The 19627-nt window shown below is 30.9% G+C and overlaps 2 protein-coding genes across 2 annotated transcripts in view; both read right to left on the bottom strand.

The window, feature by feature from the left end:
- Positions 1-19627, bottom strand: part of LOC114324987 (probable G-protein coupled receptor CG31760) — a 1828242-nt gene that overhangs the window by 282134 nt on the left and 1526481 nt on the right. The window lies entirely within an intron of this gene.
- LOC126878652 (craniofacial development protein 2-like) overlaps positions 1-19627 on the bottom strand; it is a 462172-nt gene that overhangs the window by 338 nt on the left and 442207 nt on the right. The gene's annotated exons all lie outside the window — the stretch shown is intronic.

Genomic DNA, 19627 nt, shown 5'->3' with positions numbered 1-19627 from the left:
TCCACTTTTGTAGGTAATAAGTTGAGTTTCTCTCTTTTTAAAGATTGTGTTAACAATCGCCATATCCAATGCTGTTGCTAATTCAAGCATGTCATCTCCAGCTTCATTTCTAGTTCCAAAGCCTAATCCCCCATGTATTGTTTCATATCCTGTCTTGGTTTGGCCCACATATGCATTGAAATCACCTCCTATTATAACTTTCTCCTCTGCTGGAATATCACTCAGTACGTCTCCTAATTGATCATAGAAAGCTCTTATTTCATTCTCACCCAGACCTGTTTGGGGAGCAGACACATACACAACATTCAATACCTCTTTATCAATTACAAATTTCACTGACATCATTCTATTACTCGTTCTTACAACTTCTACTACGTTATCTTTCATTTCACTATCAGCAATTACACCAACTCCATTTCTAGTGTTACTACTCCCTACATACCACAATTTGTATCCTTCACCTAGTTCTTTGGCCCTTTTTTCTTTATTTATTTATTTATTTCTTTCTCCTTTCCACCTAGTTTCTTGAATACAAGCAATTTGAACTCTTCTTCGTTTGAGCGCATCCACTAACTCCAGACTCTATTGGATGTAAAAGGAGTATTTAACTCAAAATCCACAAAAAGTGGAGGTGGCTGGTTTTGGCAGTAAGCCGAACGAAATACTTCGTCTTCGTCTTACTACTCTCTTTATGGCTAAAATAAAAACGAACACTTTATGTAAGCATCATATTTCTCTTTGATGATTTGGAAGTGACGGTAAACCTTTATGATACTCTATAGCAGATCTTGTAATAAAATACCTCAATTTTAAGTCCCCATTTCACGATTTCTAGTTCGTGATATAAACAAGGGTGGTGAAAAGTTAATTGGAAGAGCCGCGATAATTCATTATTATTCCCCCTGCTGACGGGAATCAAGTGGTAATTATATACATCCTCACACACTAGATTAAATTTGAAACAACTTCTGTTAATATTATTGTTTCAGGCCTGCTTCATTGAAACAAACAACACAATAAACTCAGAGCGTGTTGATTTATTGAAATAAAGAATCTAATTAAACGAACTATTCATTTCTGTAAAGATGTTTAAAATAAAACTTTCGTTTTAAGAGTAATAATAATAATCATTAACTAAATATAAATATAATATAAGAGTACAAAATTGGAAAACCAAGGAGAAAGATAGGAAGGAACAAAAGCTGATTCTGGAACAAGCCAAGACCCACCATGGGTTCTAGAGCCAATGATGATGATAAACTAAATATAAAATTTATATTTAATATAAAATTTATATAGCTAATAAATGAAAAATGTTACATTTAAGAATAATTTTTAAGAAAACTAGGCTTTACTAGAAAACACTGTAGCATAGTCGCCTCGGAAATCGGTTGGAAAATTTAAATCGAATATTACAATAGTTTGGCAACATTGTTTGAGTATCAAGTTCAATAGAACCGTAATTTAGTCCAGATGAATTAATATATTTTTTTACCTACAAAAATGAGATATTTTAAACAAATAGCGTTTCAAAAACGATGTGCAAAATAATTATGAATTCGGTTACGTTAATAATATCAACTAGTTTTGATGGGACATAAGCCACAATTTGACTAAAAAATGATTTTATTAACGTTTCGATGTCCAAATCGGATGCTGTTGTCCAATTACAAAAAATATTAATGAATTAAACAAAAATGTTGTTGCTTAGTAAAAAATTCTTCTGATAATTTATTTAATCTGACTCATTTATATCGGCAATTCAGACATATGTATATTATACATTTTAAAGTAGAAGACTTTAAAATGATATTGCCAATATTTATGAGTTGCGTTCCTAGGACGACTTTACTGAAAGATAGTTCATTCGATTACATGAAATCAACCCAAACCCAAGAACATCCGTCACAAAAAAATATCATAACATGTGATCTGTCTTTAAAAAGACAACCACATGCAACGGTGACAGTAATATTCTCGCGTTAGAGATTCCATAGTAAATCACGAGGGAAAACCAGGAAAAAACCTCGTGATACTATCCCGACATCGTAAGTATTAGGTCTTACTTTAGTCTACTCTCAAAACTAATACCAAATTCTGACCTTAATATGTACATATGTTATTTTAAATTATAAATAAAATTAGTAATACATAGATATACAGCGTGTCTACTTGGGAAATTTTTTTATTATTAATTTTACGAAAAAAAGTTTTTCTCCATAAAAAGTTCTGCATGCTCTAACACCTAAGATTCAATCACCATATATCAAATTTGATCAATATTGTACGAGGTATGTCAAAAAATATGAATTTCGTTCAAGGGTAAAGTACCTTTATTCCTCTGAATATCTAAAATTCTTATTATGAAAAGTTGTGTGGAATTAAAAATCAAGATCAAATATGTAATTACATGCTTTTAATCGAAAAAAAATATTTTACAAATTTTTCTCTTTATGACCCGTCATTTTTATTTATTAAAATTTAATATGATAACTCTTTTATTATTCATTTTATGAAAAAAAGTTATTCTTCATAAAAAGCTCTGCTTGGTCTAAAATCTAAGATGCAACTATGATGTATCAACTTTTATTAATTTTATACGAGGTGTGTCAAAAAATATGAATTTCGCTCAAGAGTATAGTACCTTTATATTTCACAATATTTCAATTAGAAGAATGTAATTACATATTGAAACATAGTTTTTAGTTCTAAACAACTTTTTTAATAACATTTTTCAATATTGTGAAAAATAAAGGTACTTTACTCCTGAGTGAAATTCATATTTTTTGACATACCTCGTATAAAATTAACAAAATGTGATATCTGATGGTTGCATCTTCGGTTTTAGACCATGCAGAACTTTTTATGAAGAATAACTTTTTTTCGTAAAATTAATAATAAAAGAGTTATAATATGGGCAATAAATAAAAACGAAGTTAAGTATTCATAAATTTGAGAAAAATTTGGAATTTTTTTTTTTCAATTGGAAGCATGTAATCGGATATTTGATCTTGGTTTTAAATTCCAAACAACTTTTTATAATAAGAATTTTCGATATTCAGAGAAATAAAGGTATTTTACCCTTAAACGAAATTCGTATTTTTTGACAGACCTCGTATAATATTGACAACATTTGATATATTATGATTGAATCTTAGGTTTTAGAGCATGCAAAACTTTTTATGAAGAATAACTTTTTTTCGTAAAATTAATAATAAAAAAGTTTCTCATATGTCTCCAACTCAAGTAGACACGCTGTATAAATAATACTAAAATATAAAATATGTACTAACTCGATAATGTGTTATTTTCTTTCTATTGAATTCCTCTTTTAGTATGGGTAACCACATGCTACTGCATTCTACCTAGGAATTTGCGACACAATTGGTTTCATTTGTCATAATTAGAGCTGCTTCTTTGATTTTTCTCTTTTTACTTTATGTTTCTTTCAGGACTATACTTGAATCTCTCCACTGAATTCTATGTTCATTATCCTATGCGTGTCATTCCCTATGCATGTTCATTATCCTATGCGACATTAGCTATTTTTAATATAAGACTGATGTTCTAACGTTTAATGGTCTTGATGTTTCACCTAAATAAAATTGTTCGCATTCACAAGGTATTTTATAAATACAATTCTTTGTTCTTTCTTGTTCACTGTTAGGTCTAGTTTTAGATATAATAGATCTCAACGTGTTTGTTGTTTTGAATGTTGTTGAAATGTTGAATTTATTTCCTATTGTTTTAAGTTTTTCGGATAGTCCTTTTATAATATGGTATTGATATTTTCCTCGTATTATTTCCTGTGAATGCTATAGGATCCCGTTCTAAGTTGTTCTGTTCCATTCGATCCAATCTTGACAATTCATCAACAAATATCAATACCATATATAAACGGACTATCCGAGAAACTTAAAATAATAGGAAATAAATTCAACATTTCAACAACATTCAAAACAAAAAACACGTTGTTTGAACAACATATTCTATCTAAAACTAAACCTCACAGTGAACAAGAAAGAACAAAGGATTGTATTTATAAAATACCTTGTGAATGCGAACAATTTTATTTAGGTGAAACATCAATACCATTAAAATTTAGAATAAGTGAACATTAGACTTATATTAAAAATAGAGAATTTGATAGATCTCAAATATGTCAACACGCAAACACACAACACACAAATATGTGATAATGAACAAAAAAATTTAGTGGAGAGATTCAAGTATAGTCCTGAAACCCTGAAAGAAACAGATAGTTAAAAGAGAAAAATCAAAGAAGCGGCTCTAATTATGCTAAATGAAACCAATTTTGTCGCAAATTCCTCGGTAGAATGCAGTAGGATATGGTTACCCACACTAAAAGAGGAAGTCAATAGAAAGAAAATACCACGATTAGTAACTCAATAACATATCGAGTTGATAAATTTTCATGTTTATTTCAATTTATTTCATGTTTTCACAGTAATCAGGGAATAGCTCAATAAACAAAGTCTACCAAATAGTGATAATGAACAAAAATTTAGTAATCTTACCCTATGCCAAAATAAGTTTTTATCTTGGAGGTGGTTCCCACTCCTTCTCGGGAGTAGAAATTTGTTGGTCAAAATAACCCGGGGAGTCGTTATAGGACTTAAATATGAACGAAAAATGTTCTATACTTTTTTTATGGAAACTCAATACTTTTTGAGTTATTAGTTATTGAAAATTTGCCATTTTCTTTGAAAAAATGATACCTTTTCAGACGATTATTTGCGAACATATACGAAAAAAAGTGTAAGAAACGTTTTTGTAGCTTGTGAAAAAACAAAGAGATTAGTTTTTTCAGTAATCTTCTAGTTGCAGTGCAAAGCCAGATATGGTATGTGAAAGGACACTTTTTTTGTGAATGCTCAAATCGGTGCATTTAACTTGAAATACCAGAAAAATTAACGATTTTACGGTTATAATGCTAAAAACACTCTCTGTAGTGCTTGAAAAAGACATTTAAAATAAGTACTAAAAGTAATAAATGTCGATTGCATTTAAACTAAGCCAGATACGGTGCAAACATTAATCACTCATAACATATTTAAACAATGGGCATTTTATATTTAGCAACCTAAAAGAGATCGACTTACAACCAGAATGGGGAGTAGAAGATACCTGGCAAAAAATTAAAAAATGCATCAACGAAGCAGCAGAAGAAGCGATTGGAAAGCGGAAAATTAACACTAGAGCGACAAACCACAACAAACCGTGGTTTTGTCAAGAGGTACAAGAACTCTCTGAATTAAAATGCAAATGCTACCTGAGATATTCTTCCTCAGGTTCCTTCCCCTATCGGAGGCTGGAAATCATCATCGCTATTTTAATTTTATTGGCCGAACTTCTGAATAATTCTAATGAGCTGCAACCGAACCACTCTCTCAAATTTCTTAACCAGGATATTTTGCGTCGTCCTGGGTTTCTCTTCCCTTGTATCTTCCCTTGCATAATTAACCTAAATAGTACGTACTTCTCGCCCCTCATTATATAACCCAGATATTAAATCTTTCTAATTTTAACAGTTTTTATGACTTCACATTCTTTCTTCATTCTTTGTAACACCTCCATATTAGTTATTTTTCAGTCCAGGATATTCTGTGGATTGTCCTGTAGCACCACATCTCAAAGGAGTTTAATTTTTTGATTTCAGACTGTTTTATTGTCTACGCTTCCATGCCGTATAGTAAAGTAGAAAAAACGTAACAACACGTAGCATTCTTGTGCGGATCTCTAGATTAAAGTTACGGTTGCAAAGTAAGTTCTTCAATTTTATAAACGTGTTTCTTGCCATTTCTATTCTAGATCTGATTTCTTTTGTTTGATCTCCATCTTCGGTTAGCCACGTTCCTAAAACCTGGGATATAAAAGCATACAATCTGAAGAAGCTCTCGCAGAATATGTCCAAATAAGAAACGAAGTAAACGCAAGAATAAAATCAATCAAAAGGGAACATTGGGTTAAATTCACTAGTGACATGGACTACGACCTATATGGTGCCCAAAAGAAAGTATGAAAAATGCTTCGGAACAGGGAAAAACCAGTAAGTGCTGCAATCAATGACGAAGAGGTAGAAGCAAAGATCAAGATCATAGTACGAAGGAAACCATTCTCGTTGGAACTTTACCGCGCTGAGCAAATGGGACGTGAATTATAAATTGTAAAATCCCCTAATCTTTTTTAGTCTCAGAATCCGTATGGCTTGCAAATTGTAGAAGTCTCGGAGGTGTAACTAGAGAAGGTTCCCATTGTTTTCAATCTGGTAGGATGTAAAGTAACATTTTTTGATGTTGTTTTATGTGCTATAAAATTAAAAACTTTGTCTTTTGCTAGCGGTTACCGCTAGGGCATCCCTACCATTTCGTTCGTTGCAATCCGTGACTGCACGCCGGGGTTTGTCCTAGTTGGGTCAGAGAGAGCAGCATATGTGCCTCCTGATGAGAGACTAATAAGTTTCGAAACCGGTAGAGGTGCTTGCTGCACTCTCTAATTGGACCAGAATATGATGCGGCTGTAGTTTCGTGTTGCAGCAACGAAATTGAAAATGATTATTCATTTTTTATGATTTTTTAAATTTGGAAAAGCTACCTCGGCAAAAAATGTAGAAAACTTTTTTTTTTGGAAATGTGTGAAAAATTACCAGAAACATAATATATCTTCTGCAAAGTCAAAATGTTTTATAGCGTTTATTTATAATGGAAATAATATTTTTTTTTGCAATTTTGTTTTTCAATCTTGATTGACAATTATTATTTAAATAAACTAATACACTAATAGCCGGGATAGGTGAAATTTGCTAAACATTTTAGGCATGCTGAGAGTCTATAACTTAAATGGCAGAACCTAAAAAATATATGAGCACTATTCCGTCACTTTTTAGTGTCACATGCGTCGACAGTGGCGCATCAAATTTTCCACTTAAGGACGGGATAAATAAATTAAAGATACTCTCCCTTACTCTCAGAATCCATTTTTTTATGTTTTTAAATTCTATGTGAATTAAAAATAAGACTCAGGCGTAATTTTAACCCACCACTCCTTCCCTCTTCCACCATTATCAGAAATTTAGTTTTTCCTTTTTATTTTTTAGGTGGAATGCAATCAAATGTCTATTTTTATAGACCCGTAGGTTTAGTGTACGTAACTTAAAAAAAAATATTTTTTTTGGAAAAAATCGTGTAGTTACTTTCTTTTTGGAGGCGGCTGCAGGTCTAATTTTTTTGTGTTTTGTGTATTTTATAAAATCCACGAGGAAAATAAACTTCCTGTAGCTGGCTGTATACCATAAATCACAAAAATATCAAGTTTCTTGTAAAAGGTATATATTAAAATACCTTAAATAAGGGTCACAATACAAAACGTTTTCGGATTAAGGAATCCATCATCAGTGTTTAAAAGCCAAAATTTGCATGCCTGAGCCACCAAAATGTATAGGGTAGAAACCCTTTAAATGTAAATAATAAAGATATTTTACATATTTATATAAAATTCATCGGATGTTATAGATAAACCTGGATGTTACCCAGGGCAACACAGGACTCTCCCCACGTGGTTGGAACTTTTTTTGGAGAGGTGAGGTTTTCTCCAAAAAAAGTTCCAACCACGTGGGGAGAGTCCTGTGTTGCCCTGGGTAACATGCAGGTTTATCTATAACATCCGATGAATTTTATATAAATATGTAAAATATCTTTATTATTTACATTTAAAGGGTTTTTACCCTATACATTTTGGTGGCTCAGGCATGCAAATTTTGTAAGTATGGCCTCTTGTTCTTGAAAACCTCTGTCAATTTTAACTTTTATCTCATTTAATTAGGTTATACTTAATTTTAGGGCTTTTAAACACTGATGATGGATTCCTTAATCCGAAAACGTTTTGTATTGTGACCCTTATTTAGGGTATTTTAATATATACATTTTACAAGAAACTTGGTATTTTTTTTTATGTTATAAAACACTATATTGCTATTTTTTTTTCAAAATTTTCCACAAGGTTGGCTACCTCAAAAAATCCAAAAAAAATGATTTTTTAGGGGATTTTTGGAGGTTTGAACCTATTTCTCCCATTTTCGAATGTTCTAAAGGAGTCAGTTACTTCAATTTACATATTGCCTATAAAACATTAATTAGATCTATTTTGAAGTCTATAAAATATGGTAAAGCCCCAAAAACTCCCCAAAAATAATTTTTTCGGATTTTTGAAGGTGGCGAACCTTACGGAAACATTTGAAAAAAATTAGAAATATCGTCGGTATACTGCGAAAACCGGGTAAATGCCGAAATACCGAAACCGAGAAAAAACGTTTTTAAAGTTTAGTGTTTTATTTTGTATTAAAAGGACAATTTGTGTTTGATATTCGGTATTGTAGTGAAAGATGCATATATTAGAAATGATATTATATCATTAGTTTGTAAAAGTTAAAACACCTAGCTGATTTAACCTAAATTTAAGATGGAGATGCGGTCACTTACCTGGTTTTACCTGTAAATCTAAATTAATCAGTTACCCTTAAAACAATAAACCAAAAATAATATTTTGTAGTTTTTTGAGGCTTTAACTAGTTAATAGCAATGTTTTAGTTAGTAGCAAGTGATTAGTCAATAATTATAAGATTTAACTGGTTTTCCCTGAACATTTTATTCAGAGCTGTTTGTAGTTAAATGGATATTATTTACATAAATAATAGGCAGTTTTATAGAAAAAACAAATTTATTTTGAACGTGTTGTAAATAAAAGAAAATAATATTACTATGCGTATTACTCGTCAGATTATTTACTGAAAGCAGGATCTGACAAGATGCCATTGGCATCGTAAAACACGATACCACCTGTTATATTCCTCCGGTATCACTCCCTTATCAAATAGTTGTAACAAATCTCTGTTTTTTGCTATGCTAGTTGGCGAAGTCTATCATAAAGTTGCTTAAGCTTTTATCGACCAACACAAGCATGCTTATGTTAATTGATAACTCAGCTTGCTTTTTTCTTGTTGACTGCCGTGCAGTATCAATAAGGAAATGAATCTTGGTGACGCATCATAATTGAAATGGATTCTGTTTGTCTCTTCTTTCACGAATCTCATCTTTTTGTCTTTAACCACATTATTTTTTCGCCGTTTTGGTCTTTTGTTCGGTTTTTAATTAAAGTGTGTGACAATTTTTTTAAATCATAAAAGTCGTAGTTCCTATTTAAAATCTTTACAGTTGTATGGTTCTATACATACTTTTTATCACTGACAATGACATTTTTAGTTTCCTTGCAGACAAGTAATCTGGCATACCATAGAGAGACCTGATTTCTAGCGGTTTAGATGCTGCTATGTATAGAGTCAACTTCCATACAGGAATGTCCCGACTCTAAAAATTTATCTTACGATACTGTCCTCCGCAGGTGTAAGAAAATACACTTTTTACACTTGCTTACATATTCTAGGACACATTTTTAAAAGTAGTTGAGTATAATGCTTTCTATTTCAGAACTTCCTCGTCTACCGTTAATTTCTGACCAGGCAAAACGGTAAGCTACATTTGGTAATGCGGCTTCATTTACACACAAATTGTAGACCCATAATTTTCGGGAAGAATTATGAATTGTCCAGTTAATATGAAATCTGTAGTATAGCCTGTAGATCGAAAGTGATTGAAACAAAATTCCTTTGTGAATTTTGCTTTCCTGATTAGAGCTTTTCTTATCATTTCGTTTTTCGAGATTCCATACTTCTTTTTTTCTGACGTTGTCTGTAACTGTTTTCTAAATCCGGTTTCTTAGTTGGATTAGCCATATCATAATATGATAGGGCTAATAAATATTAGTTATTACAAACTAAACATTGATCTTATTTAGGAAAAAAAGCTTAAATTATAGTCGTTAGAAAATATTCTTCGGTATGTAATTTCAATCATTTATATACAGTTGATACATTTTCCTTATACTCAAATTTTTGCCCAAATATCTACGCTTCAAACTTTGGCAAATATAATGTGGGACCATGGTTGGGAAAGACTCAATATCAGCCTTCACAATTTTTCGGTTTTCATTGCTTGTTTTATTTGGCAGTATATGCTTGCCTATTTTGCCCGTATCTGCATAACAACATAGAATATAAATTTTTCTTACAACATCTTGCATTAACGACGCTAATATACAAAGTGTCTTACAAAAAAACTTCTTACATACCTGTACCTCTTGACCATTCAAAGAAACGTAGTCGATATTATCGATTTTACCAGTCGATATGAATGAGAAATTTTAATAAAATATACATGTAAAATATATTAAAGACATTTATCACCTTTTTACTGAATATGGTATACAGCAGTAAAAATATATTGTTGTCCGGCAAAATAATATATGTGCGCTTACTTGGTTTTAAATGCAACAGAACTTTAATTTTGTGGAAGTAATTAGCGATATATTGTTTTACTTGAAAATGAAAAGTTGGTTATGTGTAACTTATTTGTTTATCGCAGAAATTATCTGCTGAATGGTAATTCGTATCATTTACTGGGTTTTACCTGTATGTAGAGCGTAAAAAGCGTAAAAGTAAAATTTTGGTATACTTAACTCAATATTTTAAAATTTGTCATTTACCTGGTTTTCGCAGTATACCGATGATATAATGTTACATAAAATACACAAAATATAAAAAAAATAGACCTGAAGTCATCTTCAAAAAAAAGTTATATGCTTTTTTACAAAAAGAATATAAATATATTTTTTGAGGTTATCTACAATGTGCACTCAACCTATAGGTGTATAAAAAGACCTGTTTTAGAACTGTGTATAGAAATATTTTTGTAAAAGCCTAAGGTATGCGTGTGGTTTTTTTTTAATTTTCAAATCTATTGCATCCTAACTAAAAAAAAATTAAAATGAAAAATGAAGTCTTGGATGGTGGGAAAGGGGGAATGGGGTGGTAAGTTAAAATGACGAGTTTTAATTTTAACCACATAGAACGTAAAAACATGAAAAAAATTTAATTCAGGGAGTGAGAGAGGGTACCTTTAAAATTATTCCGTTCATAAGTGGAAAGTTCGATGCATGTGCCACTAAAAAGTGACGGCATAGTGCTCACACATTTTCTATTATGTTCTACTATTTAAGTTATATACTCTTATGGTGCCTAAAATGATTAGCAAATTTTAACTATCCGGGCTCTTAGTCTATAAGAGAAAAATTTAATTTCATAAGTCGTATGTGAACGATTGTTTTTTCAGCTTTGCAGACAAAAATCGTAAAAACCTTCATAAAAACATGAAGTACCGCAGAATTTAAAAAAAAGTTAATTTTGTATAAAAATAAACCACTTTTCATTGTTTATACAATAATATCCTCATTGTTGTTATCACCTAAATTTTGATATAAAATTTTTTCCAACTTGTACGGAATTATATTTTGATTTTATTTTATATTAGTGGGCTATAAATAAGGTTCAATATTTTCAATCTTAGAACTACTATGCCTTCGATTACTTAAAATTAATTTGCAAATTATAAATAAACGTTCCACATCGACAAATAATGTACTTGGGGCATATTTTAGGGCGGATAATAAGTCTAGCTCAATTTTTAATTCCAGTTTTTGGTAGTTGTAAATAAAATACACACCTGTAGAAAAGTTTGGAATACGCACAAATATTATATCTACACCTATGGTGGTTTCAAATCTGTTGTTGATATTTGAAGACACAAGTGAGTGAAGGGTCTATGTGACAATTTTTTCAAAATATGTTTTTTATGTTAAAAGTAAGTTGTTCAAACCTATAAATCTTTCAAACAAGTCAAACACATTTTACAATTAATATTTTCTAAGATACTAGAGCGTAAAGGATCTATGTACACAGAAAATTTTAAAATGAGCGTGCATAAAGGATCTATGTACACTTTTTATATTTAAAAAATATATAATAAATGTTTTTTTATATTGTTAATAAATACATTAGTTTTAGGACTACCTATCCTATAAATTTAGTCTATTTAGATCTTATAGTAAAAAAGTTCTAATATATAAACTTTATATAACTCTTTATATAACTCTAAACGTTATAAACTCTATATAAAAAACTTTAACTTCATTTTTCTCAATAACTTGAAAATGTCACGTAGACCCTTCATGCGCTTGTGTCTTCATTTATTCTAGAGCGATTTTAAATGAAAATAATAAAAAATGAATCGTTTATATCATTTTGGTCACATTAAACTGATTAGCGTATTTACACATTATTTCAGTCTTTATTTAAATTTGAATTGAGCCGATTAAAAATGACTAAAAACGTGATATCTCATTTTGATAGATCTAGAGTAATTGCTTTGTTACAACAGGGCTTTATTCAAAGTGATATCGCCAATATTGTTAATGATACTCAGAGTGCTGTACCGAACATTAAAAAAAATCTCAGATACAAATGAAGTGAAGAATAGCAATAGAAGTGGTAGAAGTCGATGTACAACAGCAGCACAAGAGCGGCAGATAACATTGATGGCTCGAAAAAATCATCTGGAATCTACAAGTGGTACAGTAGAAACCCGCAAAACCGAACTCCGATAATCCGAACGTTCGGCAAATCCGAACCAACGCAAAGTGAAACAAATAAAGTGAACGCATGTCATTTGAACATCCAATCAGAACAAAGTTATAATGCGCATGCGCCGGGCTGATAGGTTTTAACATATAAAAAAATCACCCTCTATCGCCGGTAAAGAAGTATAACTTCAAAAAAAAGAGGAGAAATTAAGGATAAATGAACGAAAGGTAATAAGGACAATACTGGGTCCAGTGAGAATCGGTAAACAAGACTATAGAAGGAGAACGAATAAAGAAATTTTAGAAGAATTAAATGGTAAAGATATAGTAAAGAAAATAAAAGTACAAAGAACCAAATGGCTAGGTCACATATGGAGACAAGGACCAGAATCAGTATTAAAAGCTATGATATTGTGGCAACCAGGAGGAAAAAAGAGACGTAGTCGACCCAGATCGAAATGGTTAACTGAAGTAGAGAGGACCTAAGAGGAGCAGGAATTACAAAATGGAAAGAGAGGACAATAGACCGGAAGAAATGAAGACATATTAGTGAACAAATACAATGATTATGGGGACTTATCCATCCCGTAAAATGGATCTAGAAAGCGAAAGCGGCGAAACCCCACATAGGGTGTTAAGCCATACTACTGTATACTATCAAAAAATTATAATAAATGCATGAGCTGTAATATATACTGTACTTCTTATAGATTCGATTATATTCGGTTCGATTCAATTCGATTCCATTCAGTTAGATTTAATTTTAATTAATTATATTATGATTATAATTTAATACACTTACCGGCAACATTAACCACTTACCTTAAAAATGGGTCATCTTTGATATCTCGAATTTCTTAAACCTGTTGTCCGATTTAAATGATTTTCTATACGTTATATTCGATAGTTTCCTTTATATTGTGTTAACACCAATCTTTACATGATATAAGAGATGATAATATTATACGAAAAACTCTTTAATTCAAAAATATTATTACCTGATAAGAACATACTAGTATACAGTAATATTAACGTGTTATCAAGAATATCGTCTTGGTATATTATACTCACAATTTACCTAATATGTGGGGCAACTTTATGCCAGTATACTTTTTCATCAGATCCTGCTAATGATTTAATTAAGCGAGTGTTGCTAACAGCTCAGAATTCCGGCGGTATAACAACTACAAGGCTTAATTAGAGCTGGCGGAAAACGACAAGACAAACATTGAGGCATCTTAATATGCCTATTTATTGACAAAACAAGAACTATGATACCACAACCGAGCTTAATATATTATATATCCATATATAATATACAGGGTGTCCCATAATTAATTGGACATTAGCTAATGGGTGATAGAAGACATCACAAGATTGAACCAAAATCGCTTAAATAAAATATGGCTCCTTACTGAGTTACAGGGTGTTTTATTTAAAAATTTTAAAACTATTTTTGCTCACTATTTTAAAACTATTCGACATAACCTTGTAGCGGTCACGCTACTAATTAAATTAATTTAATTAAAATTGGATGAATAATACCCCTTTAGGATTTCCCTTAACTACGCTTATGCTCTTGATCCAATATCGGACGACATCAGGTCGAACATCGAAGAGGGGCGAGGGTCAGCGCTGGCGAAGCAAGAATGACAACGAATCAGTTGGTCAAAAATCTCTTTAGAAGGTAACATGCCTCCATTATTTAAGTGACGGAGTTTGAAGCGGAATTGGAAGTACAATCTAATTAAAAGGAAATCGAACATCAGCCAATAACATGTGCAACAAAATAGTAAATTCGAATTAACTATATCTGGGGACTTATTCACCTAAAAGAATTATATTTGCCGGCGGTGTGGCGTGTTACTCGTTTCAAGTAAGTAATATATTGATATTTGTTTCATTTCTTTGTTGGAAAATCCTATGCATCATTGTAGTTAGGTATTTCGTTAGATTAATTTACCACATAAGTTCAGATATAATTCATATTATAATAACGATATTCAGTTTCATTGTGAGGAACAGTCAGTCAAGGCCATAGTTTTTTATTGTCAAATTTAAATTCCAATTTATTTCATGTGCTATCATTAGGCTTTTTCCTCTAGTTTATTTTTTAGGTAATATTATAAAAAATTTTAACGAATATCAGACCGTCTTCTGTCATGCGCATGTCCCTGTCGTGTCTGAATTGAAGTAGCTTCAGAAATTTTGACATGACATATATGTATACCTAACCTGGGTTTTTTATTTTGGTTCCAGTACAGTAACCCTGTGCTGTATACACATAGTGTTATAAAGAATGTAATTAAACTTGATAAAATTTCTTTTAGATTCCTTCACTTAGTTACATAGCCACTTAGTTACTTAGTCACTTAGTAACTTTGCATAACTTTACCACACATTATGATGTACCAGTTAGATTGCTAGCCACTCTTTATCCATAGAGTTGGCTGTTTTTGATGGATACCTAATACACCACATGATGTAATACATGATTGTACTACAACCAGCAATTTTAACCAGGATTGGATTTATCACCATAGCAGCCCACTAGTTTTCATCGTGCCAAAAGAATTCATTTCTATGGACTTTCAACTCTACTTTTAACCAGCTGTTGTAATAAGATAAGTTTGTTTACCTTTTATCTACTTTTAGTTACTATATATTTGCTACTGTGTAAACTTATTGTATACATACGATAAAGTAGAGTACATACTTTCGGGATAGATAGGGTTTTAGGTCGTTGTTTTTTTTATTCAATATAAGTAGTAGTGTGGTCAAATAAATAAAATCAGGTCTTGTTTAATAATCATTATAAATAATTGTATCTTACAATTTAATAGGGAATCGGGTTGTTAAAATTTCGTCGAGGGTTTTAAATAGGGAATATGTCTAGTAGGTTTTTGTATAGGATATAAAGAGTCACTGACCAACTCATTTATATAAATATTATTTTGCTAGGTGAAATACTTAATTTTTGATAACCGTAGCGTTCTTTCGTGTATTTCACTTTAGTCGAGATCATTTAGGGAATATTACTAACTTTTAGTTGTAAGGACTTTTTGCTATTCTAATGGACTTTATTTTGGATTTTGTTGTTAATACCTTTGCTTAGCTCAGTGTGTAGTGGTTATTTGCTTGTTAGCGGCTCTTTGGTCCTGTTCGACCTTTACACCACCCACTACCACTGTTATTGTGTTTTTTTTAATTATATGTAAATTGTTAAAATATGTAACATATTTTTGATTAATTATTTATATGGGAAATAAGCCACAATTAAAATGAAAAAAATAATTTTATTAACGTTTCGATGCCCAAATCGGGTGCCGTTGTCAAAATACAAAATATTACTATTTTATATTTTATATTTTATATTTTATATAATAAAATATCAGTAATATTTTGTATTTTGACAACGGCACCCGATTTGGGCGTCGAAACATTAATAAAATTATTTTTTTCATTTTAATTGTGGCTTATTTCCCATATAAATAATTAATCATAAAAATGCCACAAGGAAATAGCTTCAGTGTAACATATTTAATATTAATATATTTTAAGTATTTAGGTTTATGTTTTATTTAGTCTGTATTACCAGTATATAATATAGCAAGACAAGGTTAGTATTTAATATTTTGTATTTCAGGTGATTGTATCCAGTGCCCTTTATTTCCTGTCATTCGTTATTTTAAAAATTTCTCGAATTTTTCCTACTTCTTGGTTCCGAGAGCCGAGCTGTTCGTTGGAGTTGGCGCCCCTTTTCTTCTTCTTTCCTTGTTGTACCTCCATATCATTTTATATCTAGCATTCTTATCTACTTTCTTTCCCTTTTTGTATTGACGGGTCTCATTTTCTTCCGTATTACTGTCATTTCATTATCCCATCTATCATTTTATATCTCTAAAGCCAATATTCAGTGTATTGAAGCTAGCCGAATACTCACTTGAGATTTAGTGTCTCTCTGCCCTTTTGGTTTTTTCTTCTGAGCAAAGCCACTCTTTATTTTTGTCTTAAATCTTTTCTCTCCTATTTTTTCCATACTTCGTCAGTTCTTTTTTTTTTCAAAATCTCTATACGCAGAGTATAGAGGTTTCATCCTTTTCGTACTTGGTAGAAAGTGTAGGTATTATGCACCCTATGAAACTATGATAAATAAACCTTTCTAGCTACTACCAATAACATACGACAGGGGACAGCGTTTAATTTATCGTTAAGAATGAATAATGTACTATTCAGTCTTAATGATAAAATCACTTGTTTTCGAGATATTTGAAGTTTAAAATTAAGCGACACAATACATTAATCAAAATATCTGCGCCGTTACATGTTTAACTTCAAATATCTTGAAAACTAATGACTTTATCGTTACGAGTAAGGAGTACGTTCTTTACATAAAGAGTATTGGAGAATCGAAAAATTGCGCTAAAATGGCAATTCCACAAGTGGCGTAGAATTTGGGAAGGATCAGCAATTCGCTGTCCCCTGTCGTACGCCACTGATAGTATTTAAACTTCCAAGTAAGGAAAGTTTTACTTTCCTTACTTTTAAGTTACATGGTTACAGTTAATACGAGCTAATAGTAAAATCAAGGTAGAAAGTATATATCGGCATATCTCGCAACAAGGATGAAAAAAAAACAAAATATGTATAATATGGAATGCAACCACAGACACGTGTTTATTGCTCATTAGTCGTCATCAGTATGGTATAGCCAAGTTAGGAAATGAGTATGTTAACTTGGAAAACGATCATTAAAGGAGCAGTGTGTCCAGTTTGTGACAATATTGTTTACTAAAAGGTTTACTCAAACTTCTTTTTTGTACTTATACTTGGTGGAAGAAAAGAAAGGTTTTCCTTATGTTAAGTTTGAGACACCCTGTAGGGAGGAAAAGGTACAAAGGTGGATACATATCGAAATTATGTTGTAATCTCATTAACATTTTATTTTTTTTTAATTTATCTAATATCTTAAAAAATAAAGAAAATAGAGGGTTTTATTCTTTAACCTTCGGATGACCAAGCGGGGGAAATTGTGACCCCAGCGTATGTATTTATTTAATAAATCCAAAAGTATTTTCAATTTTTAACTCATTATTTTTTTATTTGACTTTAATATCATTCTGGATATCCTCATATTTTGAAATTAAAAAAATTCCCTATATTTTACGAATAAAAAATATATTCTGAACTTGATGTTTAGTAAAATACCGTCTGTTATGTGTAATTCCAAGTAGTTTTACGCTAATGACATCGACTTTGCAAAGTAACAAAACACTTACTCAACATACACACTACACATGACACTAATACTCATGTTGTGACTGGCCGAATGACATAAAGCCCATGCCATAAAAAAATAAATACAAAAGAATTAAAAAAAAACTTTATTTTTTTGTTAATTGCCATTTTTGACATTTTTGACCTGGGGTCATTTTCCCCCCCTTGGTCATCCGTGTAACAAAAAAAGGTTGGTCATCGGAAGGTTAACATGTGTTTTAACTGAAACAATACTAAACTAATAATAAAAAAAGAATGTGTGTGTACTTTGTACGCACGTAATAAGATATTCTTCTATTATATAATAGGTAATTTAAACGAAGTAAATATACTTAAAAGGTTATTTGTACTTATTTTATTTAAAAATCAAACTAACTTTCTTATCTACCACTTTCAAAAAAGAAGAATATCTTTAAAAATTATATAATAATATACTTACAATCATAAAATCTATAAAAAAAAATAAAAAAATAATAACTTGATTGGGGCTTGAACCCACTTCACGTCTACCGCGCCGTACGAAAGTTGACGCCATTTCAAACTGCACCAAACTCTCGTATACATCATGTGGGAATATACACAAACTAAACTTTTACACCATAAATTTATATGAATTAAATAAAATTATTAGTTTGATTTTTGTCGAAATAAAATACAACAAAATATAGAGTAAGAAAACGATATATGAGATGAATATTTGTAGAAAGTTTGTTCGTAATCATATTATGTAAATTAAAGCATTGCCTACTAATAGGTAACTACATTATTTTGTTTACATTTTCCAAATAGATAGGTATTGAAACTATTAGGTATTTCCAACTGAAACATTTAGAATTACGTACCTGCGGCTTTTCAAAACTATTTAAAAAGTCACTATAATTATAAATTTGATTTTATTTCTGTCCACACATCAATAAAAACTAATATTATACAATATTTTTGTATACCGATAACCTTCATATTGAACAATTATTGACAGATCATTTCAAAATTTCAACACCCAATCAGAGCCCGTATAACAACTAATACCATAGTGTCGGTGTGCGCATGCGCGCGGATCAATCAAATTTTACCCTCAATCGATTCGCCGCTAAAGAAGAATATCTTCAATAAATAACAACAGTTAACAAAACTTGAACCAGAAAGAAACATAACTTGAAATAATAATCGTGGTGTTTATTTTATTCTAATAGCAGCTTCACATTGCCTAGGTATACTAGATATTAAGGAGGCTATTTGAATTATGGTCTATTGAGTTTCAAATCGCACCTAACTACAGTTTCTATATCTTGCAGGGAAACAAAAATGGCCTGACGAAAATTGTCTACCGACAATTAGCGCTGTGATGGATGACCAAAGTTATCTTTAACATAAAGTTCTTTTAGTTAAGTTATCATCCTCGAATTGGTGTGATGTATCATATTTAACTTAACTACTTGCGTTATTTCTTTGTCAGTTCTTGAGTTATCTGATATATCAACTGTCCCTTTATAACACGACGTTAAACCTCAAGTTATGAGATAACTCTGTAGTTATGTTAAAGATTGTAAAGTTAGGTATATGTTTTGATTTGTTTTTAGATAAAAATCAAGTGAATATTTAACGTAGAACGCTGTTTCAGATTGCCCCCGGACCTTGTGCAGCATTTTATTACCTAATTTAATAAATCAAATTTAATATCGAATATAAAGCAGCACAAAATTATCAAAAACATAGACCTAAGTAACAATTAAAACCACGTAGGTAACAAAATTAAAACAATAATAAAAATGAAAAGAAAGCTATATAATATGTAATTTAA

The sequence above is a fragment of the Diabrotica virgifera genome, chromosome 10 (assembly GCF_917563875.1).
Source record: "Diabrotica virgifera virgifera chromosome 10, PGI_DIABVI_V3a".
In the NCBI taxonomy this organism is placed as follows: Eukaryota; Metazoa; Arthropoda; class Insecta; order Coleoptera; family Chrysomelidae; genus Diabrotica; species Diabrotica virgifera.
Note: the sequence above shows the minus strand (reverse complement) of the source record. Positions and strands in the feature narration are given on the sequence as shown.